Consider the following 23,103-nt stretch of genomic DNA (forward strand, 5'->3'; position numbering starts at 1 on the left):
CAATGGTTTTATCAATAACTTGGAAGATGAGAGAGAAAAGATGGTTATCAAATAGAAACAAGAAAGGTTAATTAATATAAAAAATAAGATACACAAAAATATGACTATGAAAGTTAAAGTTACCATGATGAAATTTGACAGGTATAAATGTAGATTATGAATTCTACACTAAGAGATGTATAAAATTAGTGGTACAAACTTGGTAATGAGAATGTGTATGTGTGTGTCCATGTGTATGGAAACAAGTTCAACAATCTAGAGGAGATGGACAAATTCCTACAACTCTACAATCACCCAAAGCTAGAGAAAGAAGAAATAGAACACCTAAACAGACCAATTACAATTAGCGAAATTGAAATGGTAATCAAAAACCTCCCCAAAAACAAAAGCCCAGGGCCTGATGGATTTACAAATGAATTCTACCAAAGATTCAGAGACGAATTAATGCCTATCCTTCACAAACTCTTCCAAAAAATTGAGAAGGAAGGGACAATACCAAACACGTTCTATGAAGCCAACATTACACTAATACCAAAACAGAACAAGGACAACACAAAAAAAGGAAAACTACAGGCCAATCTCCCTAATGAACACTGATGCAAAAATCCTCAATAAAATTTTAGCTATCAGAATCCAACAATGTATCCATAAGATAATTCACCACAACCAAGTAGGATTCATTCCAGGGACACAAGGATGGTTTAACATCCGAAAATCAATCAACGTTATCCAACACATCAACAAAAAGAAATATAAAAACCATATGATAATATCAATAGATGCTGAGAAAGCTTTTGACAAAGTGCAACAGCCATTCATGATAACAGTCCTTGAAATTCTTGGGATACAAGGAACATACCTCAACATCATAAAGGCCATCTATGACAAGCCAACAGCCAGTATCATTCTCAATGGTGAAAAGCTGAAAGCAATTCCATTAAGATCTGGAACAAGACAAGGATGTCCACTCTCACCACTGCTTTTCAATATAATACTGGAAGTCCTAGCCAGAGCAATAAGACAAGAGGAAGACATACTAGGAATCCAAATAGGAAAAGAAGAAGTCAAACTATCTCTATTTGCAGATGATATGATAATATACATAGAGAACCCTAAAAACACAGAAAAACTAATTCAACTCATCAATCAATTCAGTAAAGTGGCAGGATACAAAATCAGCACGCAAAAGTCAGTAGCCTTCCTATATAAAAACAATAAATCTGAAGAAGAAAAATAAAAAAAATACATCCCTTTTAGTATCGAAACAAAAAAAAATCAAATATTTGGGAATAAATCTAACAAAAGAGGTAAAGGACCTATACAAAGAAAACTATAAAACACTGTTAAAAGAAATAGAAGAAGACACAAAGAAATGGAAAGACATCCCCTGCTCATGGATTGGAAGAATAAACATTATTAAAATGGCCATCCTACCAAAAGCAATATACAGATTCAATACTATTCCAATCAAAATTTCAATGTCATTCTTCAAAGAAATAGAACAATTATTGATGAAATTCATATGGAATCACCAAAAACCCCGAATAGCCAAAGCTCTACTGAAAAAAAAAGAAGGAAATGGAGGCATCACACTCCCAGACTTCAAACTATACTACAAAGCCATAATCATCAAAACTGCATGGTATTGGAACAAAAACAGACATACAGACCAATGGAATCGAATAGAAAATCCAGAAATAAACCCACAGATTTATGGTCAACTAATCTTTGACAAAGGAGCAAAGACTATGCAATGGAGCAAAGAAAGTTTGTTCAATAAATGGTGCTGGGAAAACTGGGTTGCTACATGCAAAAGAATGAAGATTGACCACTACCTCACACCATACATGAAAATCAACTCAAAATGGATTAAAGAACTAGACATAAGACCTGAAACCATAAAATACATAGAAGGAAATATAGGTGAAACACTACATGATTTGCATATCAAAGACATCTTTACAGACACATCACCCAAAGCAGTGATAGTGAAGGCAAAGATAAACAGCTGGGACTACATCAAATTAAAGAGCTTCTGCACAGCAAAAGAGACAATAACAAAAACAAAGAGAAACCCCACCAACTGGGAGAACATTTTTGCACCCAACACTAATGATAAAGGACTGATCACAAAAATCTGCAAAGAGCTGATGAGACACAACAACAACAAAGACAATAATCCAGTCAAAAAATGGGCAGAAGAGCTAAAAAGAAACTTCTGTGAAGAGGAAATGCAAATGGCCAACAGGCATATGAAAAAATGTTCAACATCACTTGTAATCAGGGAAATGCAAATCAAAACTACCATGAGATACCATCTTACACCAGTGAGAATGGCACATATTAAAAAAACTAGCAACAACAAATGTTGGCGAGGTTGTGGAGAAAAAGGAACTCTTCTACACTGTTGGTGGGAGTGCAAACTGGTCCAACCACTATGGAGAGCTGTGTGGAGATTTCTGGACCTACTAAACATAGAGCTTCCATATGATCCAGCAATTCCACTCCTAGGTATTTACCCAAAGGACACAGAAACATCAATTCCAAAGAACACCTGCACCCCTATGTTTATAGCAGCACTGTTTACAATAGCTAAGCTTTGGAAACAGCCCAAATGCCCAAAAATAGATGACTGGCTCAAGAAGATGTGGTACATATATACCATGAATATTACTCAGCATTCAAAAAAGATAAACACATGCAATTTGCAGCAACATGGATGGCGCTGGAAGGGATCATGCTCAGCGAAATAAGCCAAAATGAAAAAGAAAAATACCGGATGGTCTCACTTATAGCAGGAATCTAGAAAACTTAAATAAGGGACCAGGAAAATGAATAACTATAAGAAAGTGAAAATCAAAATCAACAAAAAACTATGAACCAGAGACACTTTTTGGGGGCGGGGATCGGAGGGGAGGGATTGGGGTCAGAATGGGGGGTTTGCAATTGTATGGGGGAATATAACAATAAAATTAATTATTTAAAAAAAATACAGTGTAGCAATTTTGGCATCAGCTGAGCAGTTGTCAGAAATGCAAATTCTCTGGTCCAATCCTGACCTACTTTGCTTAATCAGAAACTGAATGACAGAGCCCAGCAATCAGTGTTTTAACTTGCCCTCTAGGTGATTTTAATGCACACTTAAGTTTGTGAATAATGTCATAAAGCCATACAAAGAGTTGTAATTTTTCCAAAATTAATAAAAATCAGACTTTTCCATTAATCAATTATAACTAGGATATATAACCAAGAAGTTAACTTGAAGGTGAGAACCATTTTCTGTCTCTTCTGTATCTATCCAAATTCTAGATAAATGTTTAAAACACACATTGAGTTCTCAGTAAACGTATGCTGGTTAACTTGCCCCTATGTATTTTAAGGCTGTAATGATAATATCCTTGTCATGTTCATCCTATACAAAGTCCCTTGTCTCTTATGTGTTTTGTTTTCTTCTGTTCTAGTAGAGAAAAGTAGGGATAGATAAAATACTGCCACTCATTTATTCAGCAACTATTCATTGAGTTTGGATTATGTGCCAAGTTTACTCAATCATGAGTATATCCATAGACAAAGATCCTTGTCTTAGAAGAAATGACCTTCTGTGTGGAGGATCAGGAAATGAGCAATAAACATAAAATTATAAATAAAAATATACAAGGTAAAGAGAATTGGGATTATGCAGGAAGGCCATGGAGATCAGGTCATTTGCAAAACTAAATAAGGTGAAGAACATAACCCTAAGAAAGAAATTGAGATTGGAGCAGTGACTATAAGGCAGTGGGGTGGAGGGGGGCAGTGAGTTAAGCAGGGATTTGTGTGAAAAGCTCTCTAGGGAGAAGGAACTAGAAATCAAAGCCTATAAAGTAGTAGAAGCATCCCTGGAAAGTTTGAACACTGTCATGGTGGCAAATGTCTTGATCAGTGTGAATAAGGGTGAGGAACGTAAGCAGAGAGGAAGTGAAGATACCAAAGACCGGAGTTGAGGGGAAAGGCTTGTAGGTGATGTGGAAATATTTTGCCTTGTACTCAGAGTGAACCGGGAAGGCATTGAACTGATGCGATCTAACTTACTGTCTCAGTGAATCAATGAAGATGCTGGATGTGAATAAACTAAACTGCAGTAAGCATAATAGAAAGAGAATAAATCAGGAGATTCTTGCAGTAATCTAGGAAAGGAAGGTTGATTGATCAGACCAGAATGCTGACAGAATATCTTGTGTTAAAATTTTAGATATATTTTGAAATTGGAGCCAGTAGAATTTGTTTATAAATCAAGTATAGGTGGTGAGAAAAGGGAAGATCACAGATAAGTCTAAGGTTTTTGACTCTGGTTAACTCAAAGGATGTCATGCAGAAGCAAACTATTGAAATACAATTTATATATATATTTTTTTATTTTTTATTTTTTTTAAATAATAAATTTTATTTTTATATTCCCCATACAATTGCAACCCCCCTTTCTGATCCCAATCCCTCCCCTCCCGCCCCCCACCCTACCAAAGTGTTTCTGTTTCATAGTTTTTTGTTGATTCTGATTTTCACTTTCTTATAGTTATTCATTTTCCTGGTCCCTTATTTAAGTTTTCTAGATTCCTGCTATGAGTGAGACCATCCGGTATTTTTCTTTTTCATTTTGGCTTATTTCGCTGAGCATGATCCCTTCCAGTGCCATACATGTTGCTGCAAATTGCATGTGTTTATCTTTTTTGAATGCTGCGTAATATTCCATGGTATATATGTACCACATCTTCTTGAGCCAGTCATCTATTTTTGGGCATTTGGGCTGTTTCCAAAGCTTAGCTATTGTAAACAGTGCTGCTATAAACATAGGGGTGCAGGTGTTCTTTGGAATTGATGTTTCTGTGTCCTTTGGGTAAATACCTAGGAGTGGAATTGCTGGATCATATGGAAGCTCTATGTTTAGTAGGTCCAGAAATCTCCACACAGCTCTCCATAGTGGTTGGACCAGTTTGCACTCCCACCAACAGTGCAGAAGAGTTCCTTTTTCTCCACACCCTCGCCAACATTTGTTGTTGCTAGTTTTTTTAATATGTGCCATTCTCACTGGTGTAAGATGGTATCTTATGGTAGTTTTGATTTGCATTTCCCTGATGACAAGTGATGTTGAACATTTTTTCATATGCCTGTTGGCCATTTGCATTTCCTCTTCACAGAAGTTTCTTTTTAGCTCTTCTGCCCATTTTTTGACTGGATTATTTTCTTTGTTGTTGTTGAGTCTCATCAGCTCTTTGCAGATTTTTGTGATCAGTCCTTTATCATTAGTGTTGGGTGCAAAAATGTTCTCCCAGTTGGTGGGGTTTCTCTTTGTTTTTGTTATTGTCTCTTTTGCTGTGCAGAAGCTCTTTAATTTGATGTAGTCCCAGCTGTTTATCTTTGCCTTCACTATCACTGCTTTGGGTGATGTGTCTGTAAAGATGTCTTTGATATGCAAATCATGTAGTGTTTCGCCTATATTTCCTTCTATGTATTTTATGGTTTCAGGTCTTATGTCTAGTTCTTTAATCCATTTTGAGTTGATTTTCATGTATGGTGTGAGGTAGTGGTCAAGCTTCATTCTTTTGCATGTAGCGACCCAGTTTTCCCAGCACCATTTATTTATATATTTCTAATGGTAAGGTCGTACACCTTCAGAGAATAAGGCTCTATACATTCAGAGAATATGTATTCCCTTAAACCTGAAAGTGTCCATTTTTCCTGCCAAAAGATGGAACACCACTTGTGCTTATCTTTATGCCAGTTGATGACTGAATTTAAGAATCATGTTATTTATGTCTTTCAATTGCTCACAGTACTTAGATACACACCTCATAGATTTTTACTCAGTTATTTATATATTTAGCCACCATTGGCCCAGCCTTTGGCAATGAGAAGTTACTGGTGATAAATTACTAAGAAGACAGACAGGGTACTGCTAATGTAGGGCTCAGAATAAACCAGAAAACTTAATCACACAGGAACCATCATTGAGACTTGACAACTCACTTTATTCCTTTACTCTTTTTGTACTCCTTGAGTGATAATTTAAGAAAGGCACTCTTCCCATATTGACTGCCAGATCTTACCTGACTTAGGGAAAGAATACTTGTAGAAATAGCATAGGTGTACGCAATGCTGAATCTCTGAAAATGAGACAATGTAGTAAAAGATTACCAACAATCCATGAAACTATTAAAAAGGATGGAAAACATGAACCTGTCTAAAAGGAATCAGAGGGCCTCCCCGGTGGCGCAGCGGTTGAGCGCTGGTTGCGAAGCTGCCCGCAGCCTCTGCGGCACTGGTTCAATCCCCGGCTGCTCCCCAGCCACCGGAGGAGGGTCCCACATGGCGCACAGACCTCTCCTGCCGCCCGCTGCTCCCCTTAGCAGTGTACTTCGGTCCTTCTGCCTGCTCTGCTCCCCGCTCTGGCTCTGGTGAATTCTCTCACCCTCCCGCGCTTCTGACTGTACCCAATGCTTGTATAAATAAATAAATAAATCTTTAAAAAAAAAAATAAAATAAAAGGAATCAGATAAATCACTTCATGCATTTTTAAAAAATTCTATGCATGTGATAAATGTAAATATATCTTGCACTGAAACAACAGAGAATGCATAGTTTTGACATACACCAATGTTTTTTAACTAGTGTTCTAATCTAAAAAAGGGAGATCATAAACTACATTTGAAAAATAATAATGATAATCTGGAGATGCTGATTTCTTTTGGGCCATTTGTGCTTCCCAAGCAGGTTTTACTTTTGGGTCTACAGATATTAACAAAATGATTTCTCTGCAAAGCCAAGGACTTTACTGACATACTAAAGTTTGCAAATTATTGAAAATGTTACATGTTATAAAAGATGAGCACCAAAAAAGGTTCTCATTAAATTATTCTCTATAGCTGCAAAGCCACTTTTTCCCAGTACTTAATCTTGTAATTTTGACTTCCCCACCCCTAAGTCATGAAATAATTTGATGAAGTAGATGTGATTTATGCATCTTTTGACTGGATTTTTGTTTGTTGGCTCAGAGGATGTTTTTTATACAGAAAAAATAAAATGAAAATCCTACATTTTTAATTACATTTTAGGGAAAAATATATGCCTGAGGACTATGTCTGTAGAGAAGTTATGGGTTCCCAGAATATTATAAGACATTTCCTTCCTTCTTGATACACTTGTTACCTGCAGTAACAACAAAAACAAAAGTAAATAAATATTTCTGAGAAGCCACTTCCAGAGACATGTTTCATCACCTCCAGTGCTGTGTGTCTTTCCCTGCTGCACTGCGGGCAGCCTTGCTGAGATGGCTTCATGGCATCGGTCTCAGTTGCTTCCTCTCTGGGCAGCCCTGCCTGAGTAGCACAGCCGGCTTGGAGTGCCAGCCTGTCTGTCGCTCAGAAACCTCAGTGATGTGCCAGATATGAACAGAGCACTCTGGTTTTCACTATAAGACACATTCCAGGGGAAATGCATGTTTTTGTGTGAATCTATTTCCACAGAATACAGACACGTCAGGTATTCTAAAGGCTACGATAGAGAAGATGTGTAGAGGAAAGATTTCCCCGGAGAGGTTATGTAAAGACTAACCTAGGAATGTCTTTGAACTTAAAGAATAAGAAATGGTTTTCACTATCCTAGCTATATAACTTGTACACTATTGGCAATGCATATAGATTTCAATTGGGTTTTTGAAAGGATCCAGATCACTTTTTTTTTAATCATGATTCATTTATATGTATATGCACACACATACTCCATAAAAATCAGTGTAGTGTATATGTGTTGGTCAACAGATAGGAGAATGCTGGGGCTTCTCAGATGGACAGATAAATTGAGTCTATTCTGGAACAGAGAGCGCAGGTCTAGTTTACATGGTTTATGTCTTTATAAAACTGAAAATTCTCTTGGTGTCCTTAAACTCAGTTTCAAAGTTCTATCTCTGCTTTGCTCTGGCACACTATGCTTATCACAGAATTATGTTTTCTTCACAGTTATTACTTGAGAGAGGAACAGATGCCAAATATATAAAAAAATAACTTCTGAATATCTCATCTTTCTTCACAGATCAAGTAAATTTAAAAAAAAATTAAGTTGAAGTTTTGGATTATATTCAATGTTCTTTTCTTCAAATTTTTAAAAGTCCTGGATATCTTGCCAAGCATATAAGCCAAATTGTACTGGAACTGTAACACTTTAATAAGAAGGCTTCGATATTGCCTCCCCACCCCCACATCTAATTTATTGGATTCTCATTTATTGGAGTCATCTTTTACTAAGCTGCCAATTTCTTCTTTTGCTAAATGTTCATAAAATGCTTATCTTTTCATTGATTCTCTTCCTGAGTTCACGTTTTGTTCTCCAAAGATTCATTCTGAGTCTGGTAATTGTTTTTCCTCTTTTCCTTTGGCTACCCATACGTCCTACACCTGTACCTTAAGTCACTAGAGAAACATTTTTACCTCTTGGGAAAATTGCCATTTCTATCCCTGAGACAAGAGTTCTAGATTTTAGAAGCCCTTTCCTTAATTCAAATGGAAAATGCAGTGTTATTAAATTGGGGTTATAGCCAGTCACAATGAAATTCTTTTTAGACCAAACACCTTTCTTATCCTGTCTGTCCTTTCTCTCTGGAAGAAATGGTAGCATCTATAAGTAGTGATGACAGGTCTGGAGAGAATGAATTTCATAATATTGTAGAAAAGAAGAACAATAAAAAAAAATTTCAGTCCAAGTTTTTTGAGTCTTCAAGAATAAACGAAATTAAATGAGTTATTAAAATCAAGCACACTAGGTCAATGATTCTATCTCAGTTAAAAATATTTTTCTAAAGCAGAAAAAGTTTTTTTTTTCTTTTTAAGGCAGAAGTACTGTTTTGTCAAAAGAATTCTTCAATAGAGGAGCAATGTAAAGTTGTCTCATGTTTTCTAGCCAAAAAAACATGGGAGGAAAGCTGGGGACTTCTCCCACTCAGATATGACTTTTCTCCCTTAAAGACATTTGCATGTCAAGAACTTATTAAAAATACTGAGAATTCTCAAAGCACAGAACAGTAGTACTAAGTAAGATATACCAAATTCTGAAAGGCAGTATTTATGATTTGGGAAAATCCCATGATTTATCCTCATCTGGTAATTGCTCAAAATTATCACTTGAATATCTATGCTCAAAGAAGAAACATTTAAGGGGAAAAATGACATTATATAGCAGGTTTGTGTATCAGATTTGATGTTTGTATTTTGGAGAGGGTTAGAAACTGACTTAAAAATGATATCTCATTCCCACATTGAGCTATATTCTGCTTAAATAGCAATGGTAACATGTGGCCAGATTCCAAAAGCATCACTTCAACTATGGTTCTCAAAGGACAGATGCATAAGAAGATTTGCCACTGTTTCAGTTTTGGCACCAAACAGTAATTATATCAATTTCTACTACTGTTACTAATGTCATCTTCCTGACCATTACCTAGAGATCTTAAAAAGCATATAGCAGAAATAATGGAATAGGGGATAGAAAAATAATTAAACTATGAGTTTGTTTTCTAAAAGATAAACTATCATGGTTTCAGTATTGTGACTTTTATATTGTAAATAATAACCGCTCAGAAAAATTCAGTAGAATAATTAATCTCTCTTTAAGTTAGACCATAAAAGGTAAATAACTTGATCTTCCCAAGAAATGTATCACACTTATAAAAACTCTATAAAACTTTACTGAACATCATTTAACTAATTTAAGAAAAAGAAAAATAATACATTATCCATAAAGAAATCTGTAATATGATATCTCAAATAAATATTATCTCAGGGAGAACTATTCATTTATTATGTTAAATTAAATAATAATAATATTAAAGTTTAGGGCCTACCTAGTGGTGCAAGGGGTTTAGACTCAACCTAAGAAGCTATCAGCTGCCACTGCAGCACAGGTTCGATCCCTGGCCAGGGAGTAACCCACATGGCGCAGCAGACCTCTCCTGACTTGCCCGCTGCTCCCCTCAGCAGTGTATTTCAGTCAATCTGCCTGCTCTGTTCCCCACTCTGTCTCTGGTGAATCCTCTCACCCCTCACACCTCTGGCCTGTACCCCAGTTCTTGTATGCATAAATAAATAAATCTTTTAAAAATATTAAAGTTTATGTGGAAATGTAAATATGGTAGAAAACCTAAGAAAATTCTGGAAAGGTGAATGTGGGCTTATTGTCAGGGGGCAGAGCAAAATCCTTCACCCCTCTGAGTTCTCAGACTGGATGAGTAATCAAATCAGACAGATTAGAAAAGGAAAAACAATAAATTTAGTAACTATTTTTGGAGAACTTTCATAATTTTAATTTTGAAGAATAGTGGAGCAGACTGGGTATATTTTATTAAACACTTAGGGTTATGGGACATAAGGAAGAGGAAGGGGAAGAGTTCACATGACAATAAGAAAAGGGAGTTCTCAGGCAGAGAGGACATGCGCATTAATTAGCCTGCAACTGTCTGAGAACCCTCCACCAAATTTTATACTTTTTAAGGTCATCTTCAATTAGGAAAAGGTCAGAAACAAATTCAGAAGCCCCATGAGCATTTCTCACACTTAAAATCATATTCCAGAAGTTGGGAGGAATTGGTGATCAAAATTAAAGAAAGAATCTGGTCACCTATTTCTGGAAGCTCTGAGCATAAAAACGTGCTACCAAAGGTTACAGGAAGCCTCAACTACTGAGGGAAGAATTGGAAGAAAGAATTGATATTTGGAAGCATATCACTTAAGAACCAGATTGAAGATCAGCTCTTGGATGGCCTAACTTAACACTTTAGAACCACAAGACTTAGGTTTCTTTTAATTCATTGAGATTTGCTGCATCAAATTCAGTTTTTATTGTGGTATTTTTCTATATATTTGAATAAAGCAAAAGGTTGCGTTTCTATTTTGGAAAAAAATCCATTTATTTTTCATACTTTCTCAGTAATTTAAAAATTCATCTTTCTGCCTCAAAAGCTGAGTCTACCTCTTTTTAGACACATACATACTTATATTTTCCGCTGTCTCTAGCCCCATCTTAGCACATTTCTCTCTATGTTTTTTGCCTTACAACAGTAGGTTCACACTTAAGTGATCTCTGCCAGCTGTTGCCATTTTCTCTCCAGTGGCTTTGTCCTTAAGTCCCTACAATCTGGCTTTCCTCCCTAGCAATTTTCTACTCAAAAGACCTAATCATTAAAGCCAAAAATATGTTGGAAACAATGCCTGATCCCTCGGCTATGTCTTATGGTCACATTCTTCACAGCTATTTACAGTACATGAATCATCTTTTTTATCCTTAACCAACCAGACTCTCTCTGCAACTTTCCTGTCAGTGATAATAACTCCTAACCACGAAACCATTCTCTAAAGTGTCAGTACTCATGTATGACATATTCAGCCAGATTTCCTATTTAGAAGAGGTAACTTGTAAGTAAGTTAGTAGCAAAGTAAGTAGCAATCAATGTTGATAATACATGTCCAGTCCCATAAACCTGTGGAGATGCTAATATTTCCCCATCCCCATCTGTCTACTAAGAAGTGGATTCTCAGAAGACACACTATGTGGGTACATTGATCTTCTATGTCCTAGTCTCCAGAACTGTGAGAAATACATTTCTGTTATCTTTGTCACCCAGTCCATGGTATCTTGGCATAGCTGCTATAGACCCCCCAAAATATGTGGGTCTAGAGACCCTCTAGGAGAAAGAATTCATCAGAGCATTCCAGAGAGTTCCAGGCAAGGTTTTATTAAATACTCATATTCCAGGGAACCAGTGCTGATAAAGAAGAATTTTAACCTGGTTTCCAAAGGGAACAAGGAGGAGGCTTTTAAGGGGTAGTCCCACAAGCAGGGGGGGATCGAGGGGAATGGCATCAGAATGTTTTCTGGTTTGGGCTGCACACGGGCATGTGCACATGCATCACATACTCCTTCATATATCACCCTTTTCATCAACATTTACCAACTGCATGTGTGAGTCTCTCTGCATCCCTGTTCCAGGAAGTTGTAAGACAATTTTTAGTTATGATTTAACATCTTTTGTTTAGCATGGTATCTCTCATCTGTTTGATAGGCCAAGTTGTCTGAACAGGATATTAAGGTCATACCCACTGGTCTGTGATTGTTCCATCTGTTCATCCATTCATTGGGCAACTCATTCTACCAACTTGCAACTTCTTTTACATAGCTGTCTCATAGTGGCCAAAAAGGACTTAGTCAAACACTCCTCCAACAAACTTCCTGAACACTGTCTCAGAGTCTGTTCCCTGAGGGATCCCAAGCTGAGACATCAGGGTCAGGTTCCAGTTCTGTGACAGGTCCAAGGAATATTAGAGATCACCTCATCAATTTCTTTTTGTGGAATCCAGGCAGAAGTCCAAACCATGGATAGGTGTTGCTACCTAGGAATTTGGGATTATTCCTAGAGTGTCTATCTCAAAAGGGGTAGAAAGGATTTGTTTGGGGAGAACTAGGCAATCTTGTCTGCTCTTTGGAGAAGTATGTGTTTTGGAGTTCCCAAAAAATTTGAGTTTTAATCATGACTTGGTCTCTTGCTAACTTATGTGGTCAAAAGTGACGGTTATGATTGCTGGTCTTCTCCTCTGTGAGATGGGGTAAAAAAGGTAATTTTCAGTACTATGAGGTATTATTTACAAAGGTCTAACATGGTGCCTGGTTTAGAAAATTAAAAAGAAGCACTCCCTGTATGTTCATAATATTTACTTCATTTAATTCTTCTAATTATTATGTAATGCAGCATTTTTGTCTGCAATGATAAATAAGAAAGTAACATTAGAATGATGGAATTAAAGAAAGCAAAAGATATGCAATAAACAGTAGGTCATAGTTTAGGAGGAAGAAGCAATTGAATGATCCAGCTGGACAAGCAATTTTAAGAGAAATAGCAGGACTTAGATATTTCCTGGGCTCTAATAGTCAATAAATACTTGATTCATTTAAACATTCATCATATAAGGCAAACAGAAAGACTTTCCTCATGAGTAAAAGTTTAAATGAAAATGGTTAAACTGAAATAAAATAGAAACCTCTGAAAAATAATTTAGATAATTGGAGATTAGGAGCTTCTTGAACTGTTGTAAGTTTTCCACCTCCATAATTCCATACTTAAAAGAAACATATTAGTCACCATACCCTTACTTTGAAAATATGTGATACTGTGTGGGAGGTGTTGTTTTTTTCTAATGAAATATTCTCTTTGCCTGAGTGAGTGGTCATTAACAGAAGGAAATATGGAGACTCATCAATTTTTACTTGCATAGTAAAAATGTTTTTTTTTTAATGAGGGTTGTCCTCAGTAGCTTATTAACAATATAATTGGCATGTATTAATGGAATTGGAAATAATCCATTGTTTATCATTGTAGTAGGAGAATAATAATACAAAGTGACAATACAAGGTAACTGGCTATTTGTCTGGACGATGCCTTCTGGCAATGCTTTGGTGACATGATGATGATTTTGAACCAAGCTTCCAGTTTCACGCACTTGTTACTTTTGTTAGTGTCCACAAGCTGATCAGAGTCAGGGAGGTGGACATTAACCACAATCTCAAGAGAACAAAGTAGACATGTATGGATTTCTTTCAAAAAATATATTCATTGGGGCCTCCCCTGTGGCACAGCAGGTTGAGCACTGCTATGAGGCTGTCCTCAGCCTCTACAGTGCTGGCTTAATTCCTGGCTGGCCAGGGAGATTCCCACATGGTGCGGCAGACCTCTCCTGTCGTGCCCCCTGCTCCCCTTAGCAGTGCTTTCGGTCCTTCCCATTCTGTTCCCCGCTCTGTCTCTGGTGAATCTCTCGCCCTGTTGCACCTCCGGCCTGTACCACAGCTATTGTATAAATAAAAAAAAAATATATATATATATACACACATATATATATATATATATATATATATATATATAAAATCATCAACTAGAGGGAACGTTCAAATGAGCCTTATCTTTTTATTCACTCAGAGAACTGTATCTGATAATAATCAGAAAGCTGGTTTTGGGCCTCCCCTGATGGCGCAACGGTTGCGCACTGGGCTGCAAAGCTGCCTCTGCAGCACTGGTTCGATCCCCGGCCACTGGTGAGGGTCCCACATGGTGCACAGACCACTCCTGCCACTCCCACTGCGTCCCTCAGCAGTGTATTTCGTCAGTCAGCCTATTCTGTTCCCCACTCTGGCTTTGGTGAATTCTCTCTCACCCTCCTGTGCTTCTGACTATACCCAGTGCTTGTATAAATAAATTAATTTAAAAAAAGAAAAGAAAGCTGGTTTTAATTAAAGTAGAGTGATGGAGTGAGATTCTGTCACTGAATTTTGACATTAGGCTTTAATTATCTATAGCATCAATTTTCACAAGTACAAACATTAGTGGGCCATGAGCTCATAGATCACTGCCCAAGACCTCCACCATGGAACATTGCAGAATGAGTCTCTATCTTCTCTTTCTAACACTGGTGTTTCTAATCTGCCATTACTCTCAGTGAATATCCTTTTCCTTTTAATTTATTATAGTCTTGACTGAGTCACAATTTAATGTAGTCATATTGTGATAGAATTCACACCCTCATCTTTTGATCAGGACCACCTATTTCCAAGAGATAGTTATTCAGGAGGGTGTTTTTCCATATGGCAACTTCATCCAATTACATATTGATTTTCTAAATTCTCATCTCAAGTTTTAACAAATCTTGGGACTCCCTCATGGCCTATGGGTTAAGTCTCAGTGCTGTCTCTGCTAAGGCCTGAATTCCATCCCTGGCCAGGGAGCTAACCCACACAGGGTGCAGCAGACCTCTCCTTTCTCACCCACTGCTCCCCTTAGCAGTGTATTTCAGTAAATCTGCCTTTTCTGATCCCCACTCTGTCTCTGGTGAATCCCCACTCACCTACAGCCCAGTTCTTCTACAAAATAAATAAATATATATTTTTTAATCTTAACAAATTTCTAAGTTATGAAGAGAATTTTTGCCCTTATAGCACTCTTTAGAATGTGATTGAGAAGCCAGCTCTTTCATCTATATCTCTCTTGTGGGTTATCAAATAGACTCTCTTGTAGTCATTTTAAATTTATTTTATATGTTTCATGAGTTCAGGTAGAAAGAACAACCAAAGCAAAATTTTCAAGGTAGCACAATAGCTAGCATTTTGGAAGAATCTGGAAGATTTGAGTGTGACTAGAGCAGAGCTGAAGAGGACAAGAGTGGTGGAAGTTGTCAGAAACATATTGAGAAGCCAAAATGCACAAGACTTTGTAGACAGCTTGAAAGACTACTTTCATTCTAGATGAAATGAAAAGCCACCAAGGAACTCAAGCAAAAGAGGGCCATGATATGACATATATTTAAAAGGGATTTCTCTGGTTTCTCTTTTTTTTTTTTTTTTAAGATTTATTTTATTTATTTATTATTTATTTATACAAGCACTGGGTACAGTCAGAAGCACGGGAGGGTGAGAGAATTCACCAGAGCCAGAGCGGGGAGCAGAACAGGCAGAAGGACCGAAGTACACTGCTGAGGGGAGCAGCGGGCGGCAGGAGAGGTCTGCGCGCCATGTGGGACCCTCCTCCGGTGGCCGGGGAGGAGCCGGGGATCGAACTGGTGCTGCAGAGGCTGCGGGCAGCTTCACAACCCAGCGCTCAACCGCTGCACCACCGGGGAGGCCCTTCTCTGGTTTCTCTTAAGGTTAATCTATACAGAGTTCGAGTGGAAGCAGGAAGACCAGATAGAAAGCAAATGGCACAGTTCTATGAAAAGATGATGGCAGCTTGGTCCACGGTGGTAATGGTAGATATGAGTTGTCAGATTATGAATTTATTTTGAAGAGATAGTAAGCAAGGCCTCCTGAAGGGTCAAAAATGTGTGATTTAAAGGAAATAAGTAATTATTACTGCCAGTTTTCTAGTCTGAGTAAATGGAAGGATGTAATTGATATTATCTGTATTATTTTAAAGACATGTTTTTATTTTCTTTTTTCCTGAAATCTCTATTCATAGTCTGTTTATTTTTCCATTGCGATTCTGATCTTTTTCTTTAAAGCTTTCTACATGATCGCTCTGTGGAAAAACATTCTTTTATAGGGAGGACAAATTCAAAATATATTGTACCGTTTCATAATTTTCTTTGTTCATGTTGTTTTTGGAGTGTTTGGACTTTCTTTTTTTACTCATTTTAAGGTATGCAGATGCTCTTTTTTCAAATTACTAAAATGTATCAATTTTAATGACCCCTGAATTCTTAGTCAAGACTAGAAATTTTATTCTTGCTCCAATGGTAAGGATTTATTTATTTATAGTCTTGTTTTATGGTTTTGCTTTATTCATTTGCATCTTTTACCCATTATAAATTTATTTGGGTCACAGATGGAATGTATGAATAGGACTGTATATAGATGACTATCCAATTGGCTTAAGATCAGCTATTGGGGTACCTATCTTTTCTTCACTGATTATAATGCTGCATGTAACTGCTTCCTAGTGTCAGACAGTGTGTTATAGAAGAGAGAGCAAAGGGTTCAGAATCCAGTGAATCTTACCCTTTCATCTTCTGCCTATGTGTTTTGGGGAGAGACATCTTAAGCTCTTTAATACTCAATTTGTAAAATGCAAGTAATGTATCATCAAAGAGTTGCTCTGAAAAACAAATGAGATCTCATCTGTGAAACAATGTTCACCAAATGCAGTCCCTTCCCTTTGAACACATGGTCTTCAGGAACTATTAATTGTGTGATGGCATTTTGGTTCTGTTTCTCTGCAAGTACTAATTGCAGACCCTTGTCAGTGTTGAAGTAAACTCAACACCTACCCCATCTTGTGGAAATAGTTTTCCTTTCTCTTCAGAGTTTGCAATTCAGACTTTTCCCCTAATGCCTTACTTTGCATCTTTTACACCTGTATCTTTTCTATTCCTTCCTTTTATTGAGGACCGTATTAACAATAAGTCTCCCTTTTTAAAAAAAGAACAATTTCTGTGATTCATTTAACCTGTAAACTGCCACTTGAGGTTTAAGAAATCTCAAGACAAAGAAGCCGCTTTCTACTCATTTGTTAAGGAATAGAAGAATGGTTTATATAAAAATATAAAAACGATGTTTTGACTGTCAATGACCAGATACTTCAATTTCCTGGGGCATTTCTTTTTCATTTCATTAAGGATCAAGACAGAAATAAAGAAAAACCATGCTCATAAAATCCTATTTCAGGGGGCTGGCTTTGGAGAGATAACATCTCAACCAACTTGCATGGTACTTTCTCACCCAGCTTCTCAGCCAGCTCTGATCCACAGTTCAACAAAAATGATAATTCATCATAGAAGACATTGCTACCTATTGTTGGTGATTGCTGTTGGAGAATTGGAAAGAACAGTCCCACTACCATCCTCCAAATACTGAACATAAAATTGAATTGATTTAAAAGGAACTTGACTACATGAAAGCCTGAGAATATAACATGGATCTTACTCCTCTCAGCAAATTGCTGATTGCTCAGAAAAACTTGCAGGGGGTGGGAGGTGATATTTCCAGGCTACAGTAATTAGGGTAGAATGGTTTGGAAAAACTACTGGAAAGCTATGATGAAAGGCCAGGAGCATTGTGGCTTTATTAGGAAAATGCCAAACAGTGCTAACAGTGTCTGGAAAATAAGATTACCATTTATATTCTGGACTCCAGAGGAAAAAATAGCCAATTAAAACATTCAGTACTGGAAGTAGCATGCTGGGCACTTAGTTAAAAGATAGGCTCAGAGATTATTCTATCATTCAGCACATTGCCCTTCAACCAGCTCAGTGTCTTAATGTTCATAGTGTGGGCGGTGGGGAGAGGGGAGGGAACACAACACACTTTTTCTTCTGGAAAAGGGACCCGCCCATAGTTTGAATGGGCCCATAATTTACATTTTTACGTATATTTTATTTTGATTATATTTTATATCATATCAATCAGCAGGGAAGAAATTCAGAAAACTAATACAAGGACATGTATAGAATAGAAAAGAGGGCAGGAGGGAGGGAAGGAAAGAAAGGAAAAAATATTTCAAGTAGATGCCATTCAGGACCTAGGTGTAGTTTCATCACTTCCCTTGTCCTGAGGCTCAGTGACTTTTTCTTTGGGTGTCTGCTATATAATCATTTTCACAAAAATGTCAAAATTCTCCTTGTCATTATTTGACCTTTAAGGATGCTTCATGAAGAACTGAACACAGATTCTTTCTGCATATTTCTTTCTGCATTTCTGTGCCCTACATTAGGCAAGTTGAATTACATGTGAAGAGATAATAAAGGAAATTAAGAGAGCCAGCTTCTGTTCCTGGCAAGTGAATGACCTCCCTGTTTTTCTGCTTCTTAATAAGAAAATTCCAGTGATAACATTAGGTCTGAAGACTTATCAGAGTAATTCTGCTACCCCCCTCCATCCCCTGGACATTGCCCATGGGTCCCCATGGTGCCCAAGTTCCATGGAAGAGCTTCTGTTCTGTTCCTTGCCTCACACGCTCCAAGTTACCCAATTCTGTTCCTACCTTCTGAGGATCCCCACAACATAAATGTAAATAATATCTTAGTTTTAGCATTAGATGGCTTTTTACTTCATTCAGCTAAATGTGATTCTTGCTACCTTTTATTAACTGGTTTGCTCTGTTGACATATGACTATTAAAAATATTTGAACATAACTACATAACCCCTCTAAGATTGCTCTTCTTCAGGCTAACAGTTGCAGGATTTCTCTTATTCATGTATAAGGCATCATTATGTCCATTCGTCTCCAGGGTACAGTGTTAGTCCTTTGTTCTAACTAAAGGGAAAAGACTATTCCTTTCTCCTGACTCAGCCACAGATTACATATGAAATATAGGAAGAACTTTTCAGATGTCTAGTCTACCATATAAGTGGAAATGAAGAATACTTGAACTTTAATAAGCAACTCTGTCCTGCAGTCTACTACACACCTAGAAACTCTGGGACTGAGCCTTAGGAATCTGCACGTACCATGAACATTCCTCTTCTGATATAAAATTTAACACTATGGCAATAATAAAGGTCTTATTTTAAGAAATATTTTTGGTTATGATGGTTTATTTTATCTACCTTTATTAAGTAATTTCTGTTAACTACAGCACAACCACAAGAGCTGGGGTACAGGCCAGAGATGCGGGGGGTGAGAGGATTCACCAGCAACAGAGTGGGGAACAGAACAGGCAGACTGACTGAAATACACTGCTGAGGGGAGCAGCGGGTGAGACAGGAGAGGTCTGCTGCACCATGTGGGTTGCTCACTGGCCAGCCAGGAATCAAACTCATGCTGCAGAGGCTGCGGATTGCTTCATAGTGCGGTGCTTCACCCCTTGCGCCACCAGGGAGGCCCAGCACAACTACTTTTAAAAAGTCAAACTTTTCAGTTATAACTTACAAATAATAAGTATATATGTATATGTGTTTAAACAAGCATACATATGTAAGCACTACTATAACCAGCTTAAAGCGTTTCCATCACAATAGCAAGATCCTAGGATGTCTAGTTAAATCTGAATTTCAAAAAATAGTTATAACTCATTCAAAATTTGAGACATGGCAAAAACAATATCCATTTTCCTCTGAAATTCAAATGTAATTGGGTATCATTTGTAAATCAGACAACCTTCCTTGTGTCTTTCCTAATCAATCTCTTGCCCATTCCACAAATCTAGGTAAACTCTAATATGCTTCTGCCAGGGCATATTAAATTTGTCTCCTTGAAGAGTCATATTCATAGAAACTTAAAGCATGTTGTGCTTTGTGTTTGCCTTCTTTCACTCAATGTGATGTTTTGGAAATTCACCCATGTTATTGGTATATTAGCAGTTCATATCTATTTGTATCTGAATTGTATTTCACTATAGGAATGCACCATAATCGAGCTATTCAACTATTGATGAATACTTGAATTGTTTCCAGGTTTTGACTACAATGAATAAAGCTGCAATGAATATTCACATACCAATTTTTTGAGTGGACATATGATTTCATTTTTTCTTGGGAGTTTTATGGTAAGTAAATTTCAAAACTGTTTTCTGAAGTAGTTACCTTATTTTCCATTCCTACCAGCAATGTATGAGTCCCAACTGATGCACATCATTGCCATTATTGTGTTACTATTATTGATTTTAAGAGTTTTTCATATGGAAAATCATTTTGATTTTCATAGAAAATTTCATGAATGATTTTCATGGAAAAGCATTTCCTTTTATTAATGCTGTCTTTTTAAGAGCATTTTTATATATGTGTGTGCATATATATACACGTATACACCTACATACATGCGTGCATATTCATTATACAAATATAGAATATCCTTTGCATATACATTATTATATATATGATTATATACATAATTTTAAACCCTTTTGAGATAAGGACATATGTCATGTTCACCTTTATACTTCCAGAATCAACTCCCACTAGACATTGATTGAGAACATAGATCTACTGAATTATAACAAATAGGGAAAGAAGACAATGCCACTTCTGTTAATTAGATTCAGTGAGTTGGAAATAATTTTTCTCATTGTTAGGAGAGGTCATAGTAGTAAATACTAGTTATTTTGTGGGACTTCAATAAATAATAATGAAGTTAATTATATTTAAAGGACTTAGAATATAAACAATCAATGCTTGTATTATTATCATGATCATCACTAACACTTATTAATAGACTACATACTTTACTTTTAAAAATATTTCAAGATATTTTGTCAAGTTCTACTTCACCTCCAGCACTACCTGCAATAAAATCTTCCTATCAAGTATGATACAGAAAAACATAAAAATGAAAATAAATAAAAAGGAAAGAAAAGGAAACTAGATGGTTATTTATAGAAAATAAGAACACATCTTGGAGCAGGTGATTTTACCACCCAGCCTGATCCCATATACTTTGGTCTGTCACAAATTATTTCCTAATTCCAAGTCTCTGTAGCACAGGATCAACAATATTGAGCTCTCCTTAGGTCATAAATTGGTCCATAGAAATGTGTCTCCAGGCAAATTAATATCTAACTTGTGTGGATTAAATTTGATCTGGCATCCTGGGCATCTCTGTTTTCCAAATTAGATCTTCTCTCTTATTTTAGGCTGCTTAAAAGATTAAAAATCAAATTAAAACTTGTTTAATTAATTTAGGTTGGTTTTAGTAGTCATGTGTATATCAAAGTGAACAAGGACAATCATATTAGTACTATTTATAATTCTAGGCCATTGCCTGACAGAATGAAGACAAGATATAATTTAATCTAGCTCAATTTGAGAAACACAAGCCCCAATCTTGACTTTTGTTCAAATCCCTGGCAAAGTTATTTAAAAATGAGGCTCTGTTTGTAAGAATGTTGAACATTTTGAATCACTAAGCAGTATAATTGGTACTTACTTTTGCCCCCCTAATCCTTGTACTAAAATGACATTCTAGAAATAATAATCAGAACACAGTAGGATTATCAGGCTGTCGCTCATGATAACTGTCACAGATGTTTAAGACTAAAAGTTAAGAGCATGAATTTTCACAGAATCATAAATGTGTTTGTGTGGTATGACAAAGAATACTGGATTGAGGATTAAAAACCTGAATCTAAAAGAGTTTGTGATACTCCAGGCATGTTATTTCATCTCCAAGTTTTGTTTTTCATTTTGGTTAACAGGACTAAAGCATGCCTATTTAATTGGACTAAATTAGGTAACCCATGAAAGTACCTAGCACAGTGCCTGGTAAATAGTGTTATTTCAATATTAATATCAAATGTGGATCTCAAGTTTCCACTGGCAATACCATACCACCTAAAAGATTCGTTATTATTTTGTCTCTGAGAATGAGTATGGAGTTAGCAATTTAGAACTAAGGAATTATAGCAGTGGGAGTGGGGGGTATGCTCTGATCTCATATAGTAAAAATAATCTGTGACCTCTAAGCAACACATTTCCTTTAATATATAGCACCTAACCATTCTCCGAGTGTATAATGCAATGATAGTGCTTGTTTTGTAAGAGGAATAAATGTCAAGACTACTTTGATCATTAGAGTAAGATTTATAATACAGGCATTTTCCATAAAATGATGTCTATCATTAAAAAGCACTTTATCAAATCCTTCTCCATTCCCAGAAATACCTGCAATATGACTCAGATTATATTTACAACTCCAGGTGAAAAGTTTCCTTGCAAACATTATAATTAGCTAATAAATTCTTTAACAATATAGCTGGTAGGACATCATAGACAAAGGAGACATGCCATGGTACTAGATGTGATACAATGTGAGGATCTGGAAAATCAGGTGAAAAACTGAAGGACTGCTCATAAGTGAAGGGTGACCAAAGGTGGAGTCAGAATTGACCCTCTCCTTACATAGGCATTCCAGCATAAATGCATGCAGAATGGACAGGTGGAGCAGATGGGAAGAGGAAAGGAAGGGGAATATGGTCCTGAGTCATACCTGTAAGAAATTGAAGGTAGGGCCTCCCCGGTGGCGCAGCGGTTGAGCGCTGGGTTGCGAAGCTGCCCGCAGCCTCTGCAGTGCCAGTTCGATCCCCAGATGCTCCCCGGCCACTGGAGGAGGGTCCCACATGGCACGCAGACCTCTCCTGCCGCCCGCTGCTCCCCTCGGTCCTTCTGCCTGCTCTGCTCCCCGCTCTGGCTCTGGTGAATTCTCTTACCCTCCCGCGCTTCTGTCTGTACCCAGTGCTTGCATAAATAAATAAATAAATCTTTTTTAAAAAAAGAAAAAAGAAAGAAATTGAAGGTTTTTCCATATCGGGGATCTGTCCTTGTCTAGATTTATCTTAAGATAAAATTTAAGCCACTTCTGTTGGAGAGTTACTTTAATAATGATGCCACCAATAGAAACTGTTCTATCTACTTTGAATTTGCATTTGAAATACTATTTCCAAACAATCAGCTTTCCGAGTCAGAATGTCTCAGGTCCGAAGTTTGCTTCTTCACATTTAGATATTTAAGGAAGCTGTTCCCAATTATATCTTATTTTATTTTATATATTTTTACATCATTTTTGCACAATGCATGCATTTTCATCTTGGTTATAGTACCCATACAATCCCCTCCTC

General features: G+C 36.9%; 1 protein-coding gene across 2 annotated transcripts in view; it reads left to right on the top strand.

Moving 5' to 3' along the window:
- The window catches only part of SLC8A1 (solute carrier family 8 member A1), a 664,135-nt gene that overhangs the window by 1,295 nt on the left and 639,737 nt on the right, over positions 1–23,103 (top strand). For both annotated transcript variants that reach the window (XM_054701171.1, XM_054701172.1), the window contains exon 3: positions 19,949–20,040. The gene's annotated coding sequence lies outside the window, so the exon portion shown is untranslated. The remainder of the gene's footprint in view (positions 1–19,948; positions 20,041–23,103) is intronic.

Source organism: Talpa occidentalis, unplaced genomic scaffold (assembly GCF_014898055.3).
Source record: "Talpa occidentalis isolate TD23 unplaced genomic scaffold, MPIMG_talOcc4v2.1 talOcc4.5, whole genome shotgun sequence".
NCBI lineage: Eukaryota > Metazoa > Chordata > Mammalia > Eulipotyphla > Talpidae > Talpa > Talpa occidentalis.